Source organism: Anabrus simplex, chromosome X, assembly GCF_040414725.1.
Source record: "Anabrus simplex isolate iqAnaSimp1 chromosome X, ASM4041472v1, whole genome shotgun sequence".
In the NCBI taxonomy this organism is placed as follows: Eukaryota; Metazoa; Arthropoda; class Insecta; order Orthoptera; family Tettigoniidae; genus Anabrus; species Anabrus simplex.
This window is the reverse complement of record NC_090279.1, coordinates 10,834,477-10,847,552: the sequence shown is the minus strand read 5'-3', so window position 1 is coordinate 10,847,552 and position 13,076 is coordinate 10,834,477.

Genomic DNA, 13,076 nt, shown 5'->3' with positions numbered 1-13,076 from the left:
CAGCACGAGTGCACTCTATAGTTTACATTGTGGGAAAACCAAGCACTTGAGGGGAAGGACAGTGGTGGTGGTGATTATTCATATAAGGGGAAGTACAAGTAGGCAACCATGCTCTATATAACATTAATCAGAGAGAAAATAATGGAAGGGAACCGATAATTCGAAAATTAAAGTATCGGGCAAAGGAAGGAAAGGGCCACGAAAGGCATGAAAATGAAAGACTGCCTAGTCCTCGAGTGCTTTAACACCGTCGGGTTCGGAAAGGAACAAGAGTTGACCAAGGGAGGTCGGATGAAAATGAGGAGCCTTACACAAGTAGGTTGCAGCAATGCCAGGACTAACGCTCGCATGCCGAGGTAGTGCTGGATACTGCAAAGGGCGTCCGCTCTATGGAGGCCGGCCGGGTGCGACTAGTCTCCCAGTAGCCGCGCGGGGGAAGGAGGGTACCTCCGTACAACCTTACAACCCGAGGAGAGACAGAGAACTAAACATTTAAGAAGGTCAGACAAGCAAATGAAGAGAAAGAGTACAGAATGTCTCAAGGAACTCGAGTCTGAGGCCAATCCATCATGGGTAAGTCCTCGGGATCAAGCTCCCACACCGACGTCATGGTCTTGGTGTTCCTAAGAAAGTGAGTGGAGTGATGGGATGGTGGCATGAGTAGACGAATAACGCTGCAAAGAACCATAATTCAGGAGGACAAATATGGGCAAGTATGCGTTCTTAAGTAAACAAATGCCACACGAGCAAGATCAATGTTAAATGAAATGAAATATTCCAGATTACTACATTTCTTCACAGAAATCTAAATATGTCCGATAATGCCTAAAAAGTTTAAATAAACTCTAGTTGCCAGTCTACGAGCTCCAGTAAAGCGGTCATCAACGGCGAACACCGCTAATCGTTAAGGTAGCGATGGTACAACTAAGGAGCGGCTTTTTATGTGTTAAACATACGAAAAAATATTTTTATCTGCTAAAATTCTTAAAATATTTTAAAACGTTTAAAATATTCTGGTTTTATATCACATAACCACTGATAAAAAAGGAAGTACTATAAAGTGTTAAAATGTGGTGCTACCAAACGTGCTCCTGTGTGTAATGTGGTATTTACATCAAGGTAATGCTTTTTCTACATGTGCCAAAAATAACCTAGCATCTTTTAAAATATTTCTACCTGCTCATACTCACCAATCACACACTAGTTGCTAGAAGTAGTCTCAGAATTGCAGTGATCATCTCCAAACTGATCATCGCAAATGCTTGTCAATTATCTCTAAAGAGCGTATTATCCTGCTAAAATCATCGCTCTAGACTACAGGACAGCAGGCGCGCCGATTTAGGGTAATTATTGGGATGGGGTGGGGCACGATGAACATGAAGGCAGGCATGTGGAATGATGAATGACTATTAATACAATCATTTCTATATGTTAACAATATTAGTAATGGAACTTGTTTCTCAAACGCATTTTCCGCACTAATCTTATGTCCACAGTTTTCAATAATAATTTCAAACAAACAGAAAAATAGAACTTCATTCATAAATACATACCCCGAAAGAATTTCTTATGTACGGAGTTAGCAGAAGCGATGGAAAGTAAACAGAAAAAGGCAGAACGTGCTTCATAACTGTATTTTCTGAATCAGTGTCCTGTGGTTGTGCATTTTTCATTTCATGATATGAAATACTGTCGACGATGGGACAGCAAAGGGATAGGAGTGTGAAGGAACCGGCCGTGGCCTCAACCACACCTTACTACTCATTATACTACTTCCCTTCTTTGACGTGCGACTCATCTCTATGTAGACAGATGGCGACTCTCGCTCTCAGATTCGTCTTTATTTATGCCTAGTCTTGTGCTTTTTATCTGCCCTCTCGTTTATTCTTGTTCAGTTTTGAAACGGAAAATGGCGACTGAGTTTTCTCACATAGCTTTCCTATCCGATAAAAGAGACTTTAACCGTTTTAAACATGGTACTTCGAAACTCTGGGTTCCTTCGAGAGACTTCTTGTTCTTAATACTCATTAAGTAATTTTTTCCTTTAATTATTTTCCTAGTTTTGTTAATCCTAAGACTTGTCGTGGTTGCTTTTGCGTGTTTTCTGGGGTTACGTATTTCTTCTACTTTAATTCTATTGCAGACTTGTTTCTCATTGACCTTATATTATCGTAAGTTTGCCAATGTTCTGTTCGGAAACCAAGGGTAGTGTAGATTCCGTTATGTTTTCTGCTGAGTTTGATTGGTTGGTGTGTATGTATACATGTGTGGAGACCTGTATATTCTGCTCGATTCCGACACTCTTTGGTGTTTTCTCGCTCGCCCACTCTTGGTGTGTGCTATGGATGTGTACTGATAACGAGGGTTTTACCTGCGTGATTCGTTGTTACTGGTGTGGTGCACGTTTTCCCTATTGGTCTGGTTCTGTGTTTGTCTTACCAGACCGGATTCACGAGCATATTGATTGTTTTAATTATACTTGTTTTGTACTATTACGACATGCTTTACCGGCTTGTTCCTCCGTCCTACATTCCTGTGTGTTGGTCTCTATGTGTGTTCGTCTGAATGTGTTTGATATCAGGATCTACATTGCTTTTTTGGATGTCCAATTCCCAGTATCTTTTGTTATTTCACCCTTGTTTCTGGCTTCCCCAGCCATTCTCTCGTTTTACTTTTGGCTCTGCCATCTTTTAACTTCATTGAGGTATTTTGAAGGTAACCATGGAAATTTCGCATTTTTTATTATTTCCATGTATGTATTCTATGCACACTTCCTTGCCTCGCCCACCTACCCTCACCTTACTTCTTATTTGATAATATGTTTTCTTTGTGCCTGAAGGATGAGAGATTTTCTCTTTGAGAACTTTGTCGCACATAAACGGAGAGGTAATGTGGTAAAAAGGAGGAAGCCACTTTTTGATTCGAGGTCAATTCATTGACTCGAACATAAAAGGGGAATACTTTAATTTCGCGTTCTAATAGCCTTTTTCTGGATGAGAGAGGCGACTTCCTAATTTGGTGGCATTCACATTTCATTCTGATAATGTTGTAAAACAAGAAAGTGGGGGGGGGGGAGAGAAAGCGTGACGTGGCTCAATCGTACATATTCTGATGTACCTGTATGTATGTATCCCTTTGTATTCCTTTATTCACTATTATGAGGTTAAGTCAATTTTTATTTTGTGTTTCCTTTTCATTTGAATAAACTTCCTTTTGTTCAAGATTATCCCTGTTTCAATGTTTGTGTATCGATTGTAGTGTTGTTTCCTGTACTTGGTCTGTTGGTATCGGAAGCCAAGTTCGGCTGCTGACTGCTTCCTCTCAGTTTCGAATACTATCTACATTTATCGCCCTTTATGCGTAACGTTGCTACCTCTAGTTGTGTGTGTGTGGGGGGGATTGATTTCAAATAGTGGCAGAGCGTGGTTTGATCGAAATGTTTCATCAAAACATCATTTTGGTGGAACAGAGCTGAACTTGTTTAAACCCCATATTTTGACTTCACTTTGTCATTGTATGCATTATTTGACATTCTAATCCTTCTACGGTCAATATCGACTTCCCTATTATGTTTTATTAATTTCATTTCGGGCGAAATCTTGGTGATTTCATTCTTGATTTTGATGATTGCTCTAAGATATTCTCCTTTACGTTATCTACTCCATCATTATACCATGGATCATGAAATTAATAGAAATGCATGCGGTGATAACGAAATAACGTCAGATAACCCTCACAGTTATGAATCAAACAAGGGTAACGACGTAACACATGATAACGACTCCTTCGTATCTCACGATCTGGGTGATGATGTGGTTGTAAATGGCCAACAGGCTTATTAGGATCTCGAACACAAGTAGGCGACCTGGCGAAGGAAACGGTTTTCGGCACAGTATGGCAAACAGTATCAGGGAAAGAAGATTCAGGAGAAGAAGGGGGAACTTGACACAGGTCGTTAAGGTGCAGTGTTGATTCATATTCACAATCAAGATTAATGATTAGAAATGGTGGTAATGAACTTGTACCCGATCTCAATGTGAATGTAAAGGGCCAGATTCCACATTTTGTTACGGATAGGTCACCCCATGTTAGTCTTGCTCTGGACGTCTCCGAAGACCTTGAAAAGTAGTTAGTGGGACGTAAAACAAATAACATTATTATTATTATTAGTCTTGGTCTGGACATCGCCCGTTAATGGAACCTGAACTGTTCTGGATGAAAGGAAAGGGCCTTCAGTCATAAAAATTTTAGGGATAGATTAAGATATAGCAGGATGTGCCTCAGTGTCTTTAGACCTGTTTGTTCCGTCATTCCTGGAATGTTAGAAGGTTGTGCCCGCAAATGGTTCAATCTATGGAAATATACAATTCGACGTTGCGCTGATTTTTCAAATGGACTCAAGACTAGGTTTGGTTTGTCGAATATGGATTTCATTCTCAAACAATACATACTCAGAAGGCCGCAAGATCAGGAAGGGTATTTTAACCCCGTTCAATCGGCTCGACGTTAATGTCCACGAATATGAAATATGAAATATTTTACATTTTATATTGAAATCTAGCCCCTCGATACAAATTATTAATAAAGAATTCCGATGTGAACTGCGTCTATGATATCATTTATCTTGGTTGTGGATTTCAATCAACACTGCACCTTAACAACCTGCATCAAGTTCCCCCTTCTGCTGCTAAATCCCTGATACTGCTTGCCATACTGTCGAAAACCGTTTCCTTCGCCAGGTCGCCTGCCCGTGTTTGAGATCCGAATAAGCCTGTTGGCCATTTACAACCACATCATCACCCAGATCGTCGCACAAATGCCCTTTAGAGTCCAGACAGGTGTCACCGTAGGGTTTCGATTACTGCTAAATGTAGGAATTGTGGGAATGACCGGCATGTTTCTCGTAATTGCAGGCCAAAATCGTTTGGGAAGTGTAGTCAATGTGGCTTGACAGGCGTTTACCAACCAGGGAAACTAACCTCGTACGTAATGGTGCCTAGTAATTTTTCGCATCGTGAAATTTGCGTACTTCCTTCATCTTCACCCTGCGCCAAGGTTCTTCGTGGTTCACGCGTGATGGACACCGGATCTTGCAGTTCCTTCGTCAGTCAATCTTTTGTAAAAGGCATGATGTTAAAATACCTTCGCAGTAATGATTCTTCCGAAAGTTATGTATCTGTACCCGGCCGTCGTGTGTTTCCTGTGGAGCGTATCAGAACTCACGTGAAAATTCACAATTTCTCTCCGCGTATATTAACACCTTAATGTCAATAGATTTTCAGCGACAAAGTGGTTGATAGGGACTAGGCTATACTGAGGAGGCAATATTTTTGGTATTGTCTGTTCTTCAGATCTTTAGTCACTGCATAAGGTAGAGTTTAATTGAAAACACGTACATTATAATATTTTACTACCCAGGAGTATCGAAACTCCTACATTCACCTGGAAATAAGATTCTGTACGTTGTACTGAAATGTGCGTTCATGAAAACTAGGCCTACTTTTACAGAGTCCTTGCAGTTACGCAAATAAGTTTTAAATTTGCTACCATATTTTCACTTTTATATTAATAAAAATACATCATGGAGCAGGTCGATGTACTCACGTCCTTCAACAGAAGAGTGACCTAGTAAGCGGTCCTGAGAATATGAGTGGGCACCTCGACAATATTCTGAGTCGTAGTTCTCGTTGTGAAAAGTGACTGCAGTGAACTCGCAGTAGTGATCAACGGCATTCTGTGAGAGGTAATTCTCGGACCAAACTACTGGATCTTTAGATCTGTCTGTATTGAGACCAACTTTGCTGCACATGAGAGAAAGATAGTTGGACTTGGGACATCTTGCTCATGAGTTAGAAGTAACAGACAGAAAAGTAGTGAGATTTATTACTGGTGGGAACAATGGTAGTTGGGAAATGTGAATTCTGAATGAGGGGAGATGAAGGCGAAGTTAGAAATGAACTTCTTGGGTGAAGCTTCACGTGCAAACCGGCTTTGGTGTTGGGGTCATGTGAGGCGAATGGAGGATGATGGGTTACTACGGAGAATAATGGACTCTGCCATAGAGAGTAAGAGAAGGAGAGGGAGACCAAGACGGTGATGTTCAGACTCAATTTCTAATGAGTTAAAGATTAAAGGTGAGAAACTAAATGAGGCCACAGAAGCTTGCGGACTCAGTGCAGGAGGGCGTCGGAAATTAGGAAGTCCGTGTAACAAGCCACACTTCATCATAGTCTTTGTATTTGTATAAAGCCTCCCTATTCAGACCACTACAAGTACACTTACCGTAGTCATTCTCACGAGGTGCAGGAAGTGTTGGCCGATACATGGCTTCGTCACACGTCTTCTCTCGCTGTGCCTGTCGCAATCCAAAGTACGAACACCTGAGTTTAAAACGCTATACAGAATAGACGTATGGAACAGCCTCAATTCCCTTCAGCAGAAATGAACTATCAGATTCAGTTTGGGACAAAATAAACCGATTGAGTGGTTCTTCATAATATTAGTAGAGATGAGTTAACTAATAGACAGATGGAGAAGAGGCAATGACTAGCTGCGAAGTACTTCCGAAGACTTCCGACTACCTAAGACCTAAAGTTCTACGTTGGGAGACTCTTGGTCTTGGATGGGATAAGACAACACAACAAATCTGCACATCTGTTGTGAGGAGCATTGGGGCGATAAGATACAGACTGTCCGTGTGCAACAGAATGCTCACGCCCACCACTCTCCTTCTTCTTCTTTTACCAGGGTCCAGGCTTGTACAACTCTTGGGCTTTGTTCTTTGCCCAGTGTTGTCACATCTCCTCCAACCAGTGGGCACCATTCTTCTTCACGTTCTATCTCAAAGCCATGTGTTGCGGGCTTTCTTGTTTCGCTAGAAGGTGAGCACGTGGTTGAGAACCACATCACCATAGAAAGCCAGTCTCCTTTTCCTGGCACAGTATTAGGGCACTCCTTTGGAGAGTAGAGTTCCGGTATTCCGCATCTTCCAATGCAGAACCTAGGATGTTTCTAAGAATTCTTACTTCAACTATTTCAGTCAAGTCATTTCTATTTAGTGAGAGAGACAGTGACATCTATTGGATCACATGAAATGTATCCAAACTATAACCAGATGACATTATTATTATTATTATTATTATTATTATTATTATTATTATTATTATTATTATTATTATTATTATTATTATTTGTACATTTTATCATTCTATGCAAACCTCAGTAAATGAACTAATCGCCTCCATAACCTCCCATGTTAAGTTTAAGCCCACATGCTGGTGGGATCCTCAAATAGCCCCACCAAAGATTAGAGGAACCAGGCAAAAAATAACGCCGCCATAATGATGCTATTGCATTTGTTTATACCTTAAAATATTACGTTTTTTATTACAGGAACAAAACAGGCAAATCGGCAAAATTGCATCCCTAATTATAACCCCAAATTATCTTTCCTTTCTCCTTTTCCAGCCTTCCCACTGTGGCCTTGATTTTGTTGTTTGGTTCTTGTTGCATCCTCTGACCATGTACCTTAATCCTCCTCTCAGGGCACTCAGAGCTGTGATTAAGTGCAGGCCCATAACACAGCTTACCGCTCCCTGGCACTTCGCTGGAGTAAAGCCATCAGACATAAACACCTTCAGCAGAAACGAATTAGCACATACCTGGCACGCGTAACAGAATCAATCCATCACCATCAATGATCTGCACTTAACGTTGTCGCCCAGATTCCTTATGAATTGCTTCTTCTTGAATCCCTTGCTCCTCGTCTTATAATGTCCTCTTGAATTCCAACTTTATCTTCATATTAGCTTCCCTCCGTCTAAGCTTATTCGTCTGCTAAAGTCTCACCAGTCACAGCCCGGATCATACCACACAGTCGAACATCTCTTCTTCTTACTCCCAAGCATTCCCAGCCCAAAGTTTGCAACACTACTCCTCCTATTCTCTACTTTCATTCCCCTGGCAAAACAATCAATTTCTAAAAAATGCAACGAATATCGTGTTATAAGCTCAATGAGCCATTTGTTGATATCCTTCCTGAGAATTATACTCGCCCGAATAAAATAGAAATGTGAAGACCAGATAGAATATACCCAGTTTGGATTTATAAATTGTTATGGAACTCGTGGGGCTTTATTTGGATTAACAACACTTCTCCAAGAATGTTCGGACCATCAGAAAGATGTGTTTGCATTTGATAGAGTAAAACACTTTGAGCTCATCAGAATACTCTAACAAACTGGAATTGACAGTAAAGATATAAGAGTAATGGAAAACCTGCACTGGAATCAAAGAGGTGTGGTGAATATCGATGGTGATACATCAGACTATATGGAAATTAGGCGAGGGGTTCGACAAGGCTCTGTTTTGTCCCTGTTATTATTCAATATGTACTCGAGAGCTGCATTTAAGGCTGTAACAGATACAGAATTGGGAATTCAGGCCAACTGAGAACTAATATGCACACTCAGATATCCAGATGGCACAATTTCTTGCCAGTAGTATTGAAAGCGTACAACTGCACTTAGACAAGCTTAACACAGTTGGAGAAGAATTGGGCTTCAAAATCAACACTAAGAAAACTAAATTAATGGTTTTCAGTCGAGGAAGAGCTCGAAGCTGAAAGCTCAACAAGTTGACAAATTTAAATACCGGTACCTCAGTTGTTGGATATCAGATGATTTAGACCCAGATCTCGAAATTACAACCCGTACAGAAATGACAAGATCAGCATTCAAGAAAATGAAGGCTTTACTGTGTGATGACGCCTTAAACTTAAACCTGAGACAGCGCATGGTTAAATGTTATGTTTGGTCAATTTTGGTTTATGGAGTTGAAGCTCGGACTTTAAAAATAACTACCATAAAAGGCTGGGAGCTCTAGAAATGTCGTTTCATAGACAAATGCTACGAGTCTCCTAGATAGAGCACGTCTCTAACGAACAAATATTACAGAGAGTAAACTCTAAAGAGAACTTGCGTACTTGTGGCATGTGTTACGTGGTGGAACATAGGCTGTGGAGTATTACACCTCATCTTAAAGGCAAAATCGAAGGACAGCGAAGAGTAGGCAGAAAAAGAACGTCATGTCTCAAGAACATTCAAGACTGGGCTGGAATACGAACCGTCGTACAACTCCACCGCGTTGCTGAAGATGAAAGAACACTGTCCCCATACCGATCGCCAACGTCCGAGAGACTGGGCAAGGCATACAGAAGAATAAGAAGACTCCTTTGTCGCCAACCACCCAGAACAAATCGCGCTGCTTTCTCTCGGATGTTTTCCAGTTCTCGCATCAAGTAGTCCCGGTGTGAAGCCATACTCTAACTGCCCTCTCCTTTACATCCTTACTACGACCACTAAGTACTCTTATAATCATGCGAAGAGATCTGTAACCTTTCCTAACAACTTCTTTAATATGATTACCCCATTGAAGATCATTCACACCTAGATACTTTCAGTGTTCTCCGTGAGGTACCATCATCTCATCAACACACTAATTACAACTGAAAGGACTTTCTCTTATCTTTCCATCCTATTTACCACCATCTCACAACATTAGACTTAGACTTAGATTGATTTATCATCAACAGGTTATTTTCCCAATTAAAGATTATTCAATAAGACATAAAATACAACAAATACACCTTAAATAAATAAATAAAATAAATAAATAAATAAATAAATAAATAAATAAATTGTTGAAAAGGCACGATGAATCGGAACGTAATAATTTCAGCACGGTTTATATTAAAATGACACTATTTATTACACTGACTGACAGAGCAAATGCAACACCAAGAAGGAGTGGTCAGAACTTTATGCCAATTGCAGGGTAGACTGACGTCACTGAGGTATGCTCATGATGTGAAATGCGCTGCTGTGCTGCGCACGTAGCGAACGATAAATGGGACACGGCGTTGGCGAATGGCCCACTTCGTACCGTGATTTCTCAGCCGACAGTCATTGTAGAACGTGTTGTCGTGTGCCACAGGACACATGTATAGCTAAGAATGCCAGGCCGCCGTCAACGGAGGCATTTCCAGCAGACAGACGACTTTACGAGGGGTATGGTGATCGGGCTGAGAAGGGCAGGTTGGTCGCTTCGTCAAATCGCAGCCGATACCCATAGGGATGTGTCCACGGTGCAGCGCCTGTGGCGAAGATGGTTGGCTCAGGGACATGTGGCACGTGCGAGGGGTCCAGGCGCAGCCCGAGTGACGTCAAAACGCGAGGATCGGCGCATCCACCGCCAAGCGGTGGCAGCCCGCACGCCACGTCAACCGCCATTCTTCAGCATGTGCAAGACACCCTGGCTGTTCCAATATCGACCAGAACAATTTCCCGTCGATTGGTTGAAGGAGGCTTGCACTCCCGGCGCCCGCTCAGAAGACTACCATTGACTCCACAGCATAGACGTGCACGCCTGGCATGGTGCCGGGCTAGAGCGACTTGGATGAGGGAATGGCGGAACGTCGTGTTCTCCGATGAGTCACGCTTCTGTTCTGTCAATGATAGTCACCGCAGACGAGTGTGGCGTCGGCGTGGAGAAAGGTCAAATCCGGCAGTAACTGTGGAGCGCCCTACCGCTAGACAACGCGGCATCATGGTTTGGGGCGCTATTGCGTATGATTCCACGTCACCTCTAGTGCGTATTCAAGGCACGTTAAATGCCCACCGCTACGTGCAGCATGTGCTGCGGCCGGTGGCACTCCCGTACCTTCAGGGGCTGCCCAATGCTCTGTTTCAGCAGGATAATGCCCGCCCACACACTGCTCGCATCTCCCAACAGGCTCTACGAGGTGTACAGATGCTTCCGTGGCCAGCGTACTCTCCGGATCTCTCACCAATCGAACACGTGTGGGATCTCATTGGACGCCGTTTGCAAACTCTGCCCCAGCCTCGTACGGACGACCAACTGTGGCAAATGGTTGACAGAGAATGGAGAACCATCCCTCAGGACACCATCCGCACTCTTATTGACTCTGTACCTCGACGTGTTTCTGCGTGCGCATTGTGTAACCTGCATATCGGTTTGAAATAAACATCAATTATTCGTCCGTGCCGTCTCTGTTTTTCCCCCAACTTTCATCCCTTTCGAACCACTCCTCCTTGGTGTTGCATTGTCACTGTCAGTCAGTGTACATACGTAAATCACAGGATGCATGCAGTGAAACAATAGACATGGAGATTACAATCATGACGTGTCAGAATGGACAAAGAAGCCGTAGTGTGTAGGTGGCGCTACCTGATGGTGGCTCAGCCAGAGTCATATGAATGTATATAAATATTCTCAACACCCCCTCTCGAAGGCTGAACCAGCTTCAACGTTTCGGTCCTCTGACACGCAGACACTCTAAACACTTCCAGTGCTTATCCTTCAGTAGTCGCTTGGTTTCAGCTATGATCTCGGATGTTAAATTACTTTCCTGTATGATGAATTTGAGTATTTCTCTGGTGTACTTTGGTACTTCCATAAAGATTTCCTCTTCAACAATTCCATTTAAGTATGCAGTTGTTACGTCGAATTGTCGCACATACATTCCGTGATGAGCAGCGAGTGCAATAGCCATTCGTATTGAGCTGAGTCGTGCTACTGGAGCGAATGTTTCAGTATAATCTATACCTGGCCTCTGGGAAAGCCCCCTGGCCACGACTCTAGCCTTCCTTCTTGTGATCTCACCATTTGCTCCGTACTTAATACTAAGGACTACACGACTTCCAATCGTCGTCCTATTTTCTGGGCGGTCTACAAGATCCCAGGTCTTGTTTCTTAGAATAGAGACAAATTCATCTGCCATGGCCAGCTTCCACTCATTTTTCTCTGGACCTGAAAATGCCATCTGAATTGGAACCTCAGCCAGACATACCAAATCAAATCGTGTTCCTGGTAAAGCTTACGAGGTCTGCCTCGTGTTCCCGAATGGATAATTTTTGGCCTTCCTGGAGCACGTCGAGATTGTCGTATTTCTCGTTCTGGTTCATTTTCAAAACCAATAAATTCTTCTTCAGAACTATCCGGATCTTTGGTGCTTTCTGTACGTTCTGTGTCTCTAGGAGTGATGTTTACATTGATGAAAGGATCAACCCGCTCTGGCTCTATCCTGGGATGATCTTCATCAAAGTGCTCTACATTTGGGCGCTGACTTGGGAAAATATCAAGATCGTATTTTTGCTCTTTTCTGTCTCCTTTCAGAAACTTGACAGCACGTGAGACTTCCACTTTTCATTCCTGTGGTATCCAAATTCTGAAACCTTTGGATTGCTCTGCATATCCGAGGAATATGCCCTTTCTTCCTTGAGGGTCGAATTTTCCAATGCTCGGCGATCGATTTAGGCAGTAGGTTTCACATCCAAATTTTTCGAATTTACTAACATTTGGAACCTTTCCAGTCCAGGCTTCGTAAGGAGTTCGTCCACCCAGTTTACTTGTAGAACATCTGTTCCTAATGTACTGTAATTCGCTGTTGAAACAGCCTCTGCCCAGATCGAAGGAGGAAGTCCGGACTGCATTAATAAACATCTGGCCATCTCGACGAGGGTACGGTTTTTCCTATCCGCTACTCCATTTTCTTCCGGGTTACGCGGAATCGTCAGGCCTCGTAGGATCCCGCAGCTTTTCAACAATGCGTCGAATTGGGAATTTACGTATTCCGTACCATTATCAGACTGCAAAATCTTTATCTTCGCGTTTTTCTGTGTTTCCAGACGTTTTCTGAAGTCCTGAAACTCATTAACGACTTCATTTTTCTGACGAAGAAACTTCACTTCGCACCATCCAGTCGCATCGTCGACGAATGTGACGAAGTATCGTGCATTTCCATTCGAGGAAACCCTCATAGGGCCGCAAATATCGGAATGAATCAATTCCCCTGGTTCCATTCTCCTATCGGACTTTTTCGGAAAAGGGGTACGTGTCATCTTTCCTTGGAGACAGATCTCACATTTAAAATCCTCTTCAGTGTCGATGACTTCGATTCCCTCTGTCCTTTTATTCTTCACTGCCTGACGTAGATCCGTTATGTTTAGATGTCCCAATCGAATGTGCCAGTCCATAATAGACGCTTTGCGCGTATC